Raw genomic sequence first — 7,289 nt, 5'->3', positions numbered from 1 at the left:
GAAAAATCAAACATTAAAATGCCATTTAGAAGAGAGCGAGAAAAGAGAGAAACAAACGTTTAAAGAGCACTTATATACCTGAAGACGAGAGGAAAAGAACTCGACATTAAAACGGCACTCATACTTCATAAACAATGTGCAAGTTAGAGAGAGACAAATGGCTACTGACATTCAAAGAACATTTTCAATCACACGGCAAGAGACGAGAGCGGATGAGACACAGGAAGAACAACAAAGAACAACCAAATGCCTCATGTTAAAAAAACCTTTTAACCATTCGAACAGTGAGAAACGCAGAAACAGAGGAAAGGAAGAAATCCACAGAGGAAGCTTTAAACAGATGATTTTACTTAATTACTTTTGCTAATAGTGACAGGTTAGAAAAAAAGCAGTAACAACTATTAAATGCTAAACATGCACATCGTTCTAATTCCTCACACACCCACCGTCAGCCTGGTAGCCTGAACATGTAAATGAGCAGCACACCAATTTCCTGAAGCCTCCGAGGTCCAGGGCATCCTTGGTGATAACCCCCAACCTTAAGCACACGAGTTCTTCTTTCAAAGGTGTTTCCTCTATCAGCTGATTATAAGTCCTATTTAACCCCTCGTGGGGTTGTTATCTTGGTGGTTGTTGACCCATGTTACAGATGACTGGTGGTTGGTATTATCACCACCTCCCTGTTCAACGATTGTTATTCAAGCCTGATGTGGATGGCCTCCTTTATTTGTTTCTCTCTAACCATCAGTCTCTGTTCCCGTCAGTCCAAAAACATCCCAGTTACCTCCAACTTAAGCACCAATGTCTACCATGACCCCGAATCTACAGAACCGCCCTTATTTTAGAGAAGTGCACTTTTTTGGAAAAAATATACTGTTTTATGTGTGTCAGTTAAAATGTTTATTTCCTGATTCCTTGATTTTTATTACCTATGTTTTTTTTTTAACCTTTTTTATTTATTTTATTTTATTTTTTAATTTTTTATTTATTTGTTTCTCACAAACATATCAAAATGATTCAGAAGGCACAGGTCAGCCCAGGGGTGTGAGCATTTTTCCTTAGAGGACCAGTGCTGAACAACTACATTGAAATATGACATTTGACATTTCATGAAATACAACATATAACAACTGCTGAAAAATCGGTAAAATCCATGAATTTGTAAACTTTTATGTCATGGGTTAACAGACTCCAACTCCATCTTGGACTGGTGACCTAGTTCTGATTTGTCTTATCGTCTGTCCTGGCGGATCAATCAGGACCTGAATCTGGTGGAAAACTGGTTCAAATGTCGCTTGTTTAGTCACTAAACAATGCTGCACAATTCTACACAACGCTGCGAAGCAGGACCAGGATTTGCTGCACATGTTCCCAACATCCACCCTGTCGCTGGGCAGCCTGTGTTAGATAGATAAATGATCAATAGATACTCTATTAAAAGGGGAATTGTTGTGTTACAGCTGAAGGATAAAGAATAACAATCATACAGTCTGCAATAAACAACAAAGGTAAAGTGCCAGAGGCGTTCAGTGAGGGCCTCATACTACGAGAGAGTGCAAAATGTTACTAACATTAGTTTAGTGGAGTGTGTGGTTGATTCACGGTCTACTTCCTCTTTTGTTTGTTTTTGGCTCCCATCACCCTGATCTGTGTTCAATCTTTGTGAGTAATTATGCTTTCATTATTAAAAGGTTAATGAACTGTGGCAGCATTGTGCCATCTTATGTTCGGTTCCTTTGAGCCATGGATTTAGAGACTGTAGCACTGGAACAATCAAACACAAAAGCATAAGAGAGCTGAAGGACCAAAATGCATGTGTGAGATTTCATCTGAAGGGTAAAGTCTTTTAGTTTCTTTGAAATATGTTGGTTTGACATGAGGCTAAAACACAAATTAACTCCAGTTGTGTTACCGAAGACCCGGTAGATGTTAGCAGAGCAGGTAACTGCACTCTAGCCCTCACCCGTGTCCTTGCCCTTAACCATTTTTCATGTTACTTTCATGCAAACAGGCAAACAACTGGAGACACTGTATGGAATAAATCCCTAGAGCAGCGTGTTTTATACACAATTCCATGACATCAGGTAATGTAAAGTTGCTTTCAAAGCCAAGCCTTTATAAATAGCAATCAAATAATGTGGAGAGCCTCTAGAGGTCACAAGCTGTTTGTGTTGCCTGGCAGTAATTCTATAGTCACTCTGATCCATTTCTTCCCAGGAGGGATAAACTGCACAGTGTAGGTGGAGGAGATCACAGCCTGACAAGTCCTTGTTGTGGTTGTGATGCATCCCAAAGATCTGATGTCATATTTATAGATCCTTCCCTTGAAAATGACTCAGGTGACTTTTATTTTGAAAGACTGCTCGCAGACGAAACAAAACCTCTGAGATGGTGCCTCTTTTTTCAGCACTGGGTCTTTTTTTACTCCCAGAATATGAATATGAATTAGGAGCTCATACAACAACTGGATCTTTGTGGCAAGCATAATTATCTCCATCACACACAAACAGACTCACAAGGTGAAAGCAAATCCAGCTTCACTCATGCAGCTGGTAACAAACTAACAGCCTGGTGACAGCTGACTGTCCCGTGTATGAGTTCATTAAAGGAATATCAGGTCATTTAACCATCTTGCTTTTCTTCATATTATTTTTTCAACTCACATCATCAGTGCAAACATGGCAAAACTCAAGCACCGCCTCGAACAGTCTAATAACCTGTGCCTAATAAATGGGCAGAACTCTAAAACTCCAAATAAAGTCTAATAAACACTGTGCAAGAGAGTCCCAGCATCATCCAGATGCATATTAACAAATAAAACACTCATAAAACAGCGGTCTACTTAAATGTTTTCTTTGTCACATAGACTATAAAATGAATGAACGCTGTTTTTGACTACGCCTCAGTATAATGGCTGCCATCGTGTTGGTTTTCTGGAGCCAGAGGTTACCATTTCTGCATGACAGGGTCACGTGCTAATGCTAACAAGCTCTGTTAGCAAGCTGTAACAGAGACAGTAGCTAATTAGTGCTTAAAAATACTAGAACTGAACTTGGACAGGCTGTACGTCACAGGAAGCCATGTTATCTTTTGACATTTCCATCAAAATGGCACAAAAACATTCAAGAGCAAGCAGCAGCACCAGCATTTTGTAGAGGACTGAAAACACATTTATTTCTGCTGTAAAGTTGAGCATTTTAATACTGGAGTCTGTGGGGATTGACTTACTTTTGGAGCCTCAACCTGCCTTGGACGTAGTCGAGATGATACACAGAAGGCAAGAAATCACATTGAATGACATTAACACCTACTTTTATGTCAAGTATTGTCTTTACCAGCAGCACTGGTCACTGCTCAGCATAGTCGCTATGCTGTGATCACTGCTGGCAGCTATTACTCCTGTCAGATGTCAGAAATACGTGGACTAGAAGAAACAAAAGTATTGTTAATCCCCCAAAATGTTTTAATCTATATAAACTCCATCATCCATAATCTCTCTCCTCCTTCACTGACTCAGTAGTCCTGGTGAGCCCTTGCAGAGATCAGGTTCTAATAAAATAATAAAAGGAGGCACTGCTGGGTAGTGTGCCGTGTTTAATAGTGGCTTTGTAAAGTACCCTGCAACATTTACATTGTCAACAGAAATGAGAATCGTTACACACCTGCTTACACGAACTGCTTCTGGAATCAACACAAAGCTTTCACAGCACTGCGATGCTTCACAAATATAAAAACAGGTATTATTAATAATTTAGTGGGTAAAATAAACGTAAGCCCGAACCAATAAGCGCGGGCCCCGATGTAAGACAAGAGCAAAATCCATCCTGTCGGGTTTTGTGTTTTCATATTGAGCTAATGCATCTCCAGCAGGAAATTCTTCATTCTGCAAAAACAACAAACACAACAAACGCTGAAAATTACAATTATTGAAAACATCAGAGAGTTTACACACAGAAGGAGAAACTGACAGCAGTGTTTTCCCTCTGGCATCTCTCAGACTTTATTTTACAGTTTCTCCTAAAGTAGAACCAAATCCTGATGCAGCAGAAATGCATCACATCAGCAGGGGTGTTTTAAGTAGCTGCTGCTGTGCATTACAGTGTCATGCCAGTGCTGTCAGGCTGAATTCCGGTTCCCGTGTGCTCCTCTGAACCCTGCTGGGGTTTAAAGCCAGATCTGAGCTCTTCAAGCAGACTGGATTGTATAACAAGTCTGCCGAGCCTCTAAAGGCTGCTGCGCAGCTTCTGTCTTTTTCAAGTCATCCCAGAATGTCCCTGCATTGTCAGGCTGCATTTATGCATCTCAAAGGTTCTTAGCACTCACAACTTTGAAGTTTTAGAAAAGTGTCTTTTCTCTTTAGTCCACAGCCAGAACTGTGGTTGAACACATAGCTTTTGTCAGTCAGGCTATGTGAATGTGGACGTTCTTCAGCTTCTAATCTATTAACAGAACATTTTAGTGTCGCCTTCACAAATGTCAACATATACTGGCATCACTGTCAAAATGTCAAATGTACAATTTCTGTGAAAAATATGAATTCATTTTAGTTCTGGTTCCATATTTTCATGCTCTCCTTTTGTTTTTAATGACGAGATATGGCTCTAAGCACCGTAGCATTAAAGTTCCAGAGTTTAGATGCCACGACACATTTATTTTATTTCATTTGTTTATTTATTCTTCTTCTTTGCCACTCTCTGCACTCTCAATTGCCCCCATGGGGATAAATAAAGTTATCTGAATCTGAATAATAGAGTCTGTAAGGAACAACTCCATGTTGGAGTCCAGCTGTTGCCAGGTACTTTGAACTCACAGTACCTAAATGAGCATCAGCTGTCACGAGCAGAGATGGGCAGTAACGCGTTACTGTAATCTGATTACTTTTTTCAGGTAACGAGTAAAGTAAGGGATTACTATTGCAAAAACGGTAATGAGATTACCCTTACTTTACCGTAGGAACGCTGCGTTACTGCGTTACTAAAACCGTGATTTTTTTGCGAGAATGTCTCATGACAGTGACGTAAGCGAGTGTGACGTCAACAGTGGATCATATATCGATTGTGGGAGAGAGTATGAGCGTGCAGCGTTTAAAGCGTGGAAGTACTGACCTTACTTTGAGTTTGATTCCATACAAAGTGACAAAAACATTAGTGTCCGCTGTGCGTGGGAAGAAAACTTCTTTTTACAGCGAAAAAAAACCCTAAACTTCCGAGCAAGCACCGAGTAGCTACGACGTGATGGGAAACTCACAGAGAAACTCGCGGATTCTTCCACTGACCGCGGCACACCTGCACCAGGGTAAACCTCCGCCTACCCCACTCCTGCTTTACAGGTGAAAATAGAGCAACAGGACCGCTGAGTCTTTGACTTTATTTATTTTCTGCTGTGTTTTACTTGCATCTATTTGAAAGACTGAGTGTAAACACAAAAAATATTTTATGTGCTGGAATGTGCAGAAAATAGGTTTAAATGTTAAACTAATTTATTCAAGTCAGAGAATGTTGCATATAATTAAATGTTTGCTTGATGCATAAAGTTAAAAGATTAAAACTAATAAAACAAGTTTTAAAAAGAGACTTTTCCATTTGATTACATTTTGTATGATGGATTATGTAGAAAAAGTAGAATTGGGCTGAAAGATCTATCACTTTATCACCTCTTCAGGTTGTAAATCGTGTTTTTAAAAAGTAACTAAGTAACTAAGTAACTAAGAAATTAATTACTTTTGAAAATAAGTAATCAGTAAAGTAACAGGATTACTTTTTTTGGGAAGTAATCGGTAATTAGTTACTGATTACTTTTTTCAAGTAACTTGACCAACACTGGTCACGAGTTACTGGAAAAGTCCACGATGATCTGCTCTTGGTGGCTGTGACACACCTCTCACATGTCTCATGGGTTTATAAATGACTTTCAGACTCTGTAGTTCTGTGCTTGGATGCAGCGATCGAGCACAATACTGCACACGTGTGCTGCAGCTGGACTCAGGCTCAGGACATTGTTCAGGCCCCGACATCGAACCCTAAACAGAAGAGACAGAAAGGCTGACCGAAAAATACCTGGTGCAGACACCTCCAGGCAGACATCAAGAGGATAGACCTTACCTGGAGCTAGCTTGAGGCAGGAGCACTGGATAGAGGAAAATGAAGGTCTCTTGTCACCGCCTGTATTCCAAAGTCGGCTCTGGGGAGGGCACCGCACAAAATAACTGAAGTTTGGGTATAAAACATGCAGTACAGCACACACTGCCTGAGTGTGCTCCAGAAGTAATCAATAAATCCTTAAAATCAGCAGTAAAGAAAAGTGATATAATGTCAAGGCTCGGCTGTGTGGCAGGCAGGAGTAGGACCCAAAATGCAGGACTCACAGGCACGAGGGAATGAACTCAAAAGGCAGCTTTATTGCTGAAGAGGCAGAACATAGGAAATACAAAACTAAACTGGGAAAAGTAAACTAACACTCGGAGGGAGAGACACAGGGAACTCCACGCAGCATGAGGGACGACGTCACGCTGAACAGAGGGAGACGCAGACAGAAATACACAGAGGGTTAACGAGGAAAGTGGGAGCACACGGGGAACACAGGTGACACTGATAATCATAACGAGACAGGGCAGGGTGAACTGAACACTGACGGGAGAGGTGAAACAGGAAGTACAGAGGTTCAGACAGGAGGAGAGAGAGCACGAGTAGGACACCAACGTAACAGGCAGGGGAGACACGGAATAAACACGAAAGGGGACGAGGGCTCGTAAATACATAGAGGGCACACAGGGGGAAGAGAGAGCACGGGGAGAACTTAGACATAATGGGCAGGGGAAGCATGGAATAAAACATAAGGAGAGACGAGGGCTCACAGATACACAGAGGGGCACACAGGGGGTAAGAGCCATGAAGGGAGAACACTTAGGGAACAACACAACAGGGCAACTCAGAAAACATGGCCTAAGCAAGGAACAAAATACAAACATACAAGAAAACTAAGAACACTGGGCCAACATGGCCCAGGACCATGACATATAATGTGTCGTGCAGTAATTTCTAGCTGTTTCCACGTCACGATGAGGGGTTGGTGTACAAACTTCTGCACTGCTGGTCCTTAATGTGGCAGCAAACATTTGATGTCCACCATCTCTGGTGCAACATATCAGGCTTTTTAGCTGCTTGATGTTCTGCTTCCTTCACCAGCTCGTCTCGAACAATGTCTGTAATGGTTTTATTGGCACTAGTGAGCTGAAAACGGCGGCCTGCTGATGCTGGAAACACCAAGACACTGAGGCAGACTGTGAGTGA

The 7,289-nt window shown here is 41.3% G+C and overlaps 1 long non-coding RNA gene across 1 annotated transcript; it reads right to left on the bottom strand.

Annotated features, from left to right (window-relative positions):
* Nucleotides 1-3,527: 3,527 nt before the first annotated feature.
* LOC143421973 (uncharacterized) lies at nucleotides 3,528-6,477 on the bottom strand. The gene is made up of 4 exons (XR_013101573.1): nucleotides 6,365-6,477; nucleotides 6,102-6,180; nucleotides 5,878-6,019; nucleotides 3,528-3,883 (listed from the first exon to the last, which is right to left on the bottom strand). It is a non-coding gene; the product is annotated as an uncharacterized LOC143421973 (long non-coding RNA).
* Nucleotides 6,478-7,289: the final 812 nt, after the last annotated feature.

Source organism: Maylandia zebra, linkage group LG14 (genome assembly GCF_041146795.1).
Source record: "Maylandia zebra isolate NMK-2024a linkage group LG14, Mzebra_GT3a, whole genome shotgun sequence".
Taxonomy (NCBI): domain Eukaryota; kingdom Metazoa; phylum Chordata; class Actinopteri; order Cichliformes; family Cichlidae; genus Maylandia; species Maylandia zebra.
The sequence above is the reverse complement of the archived record's forward strand: the minus strand, read 5'-3'. Positions and strand labels throughout refer to the sequence as shown.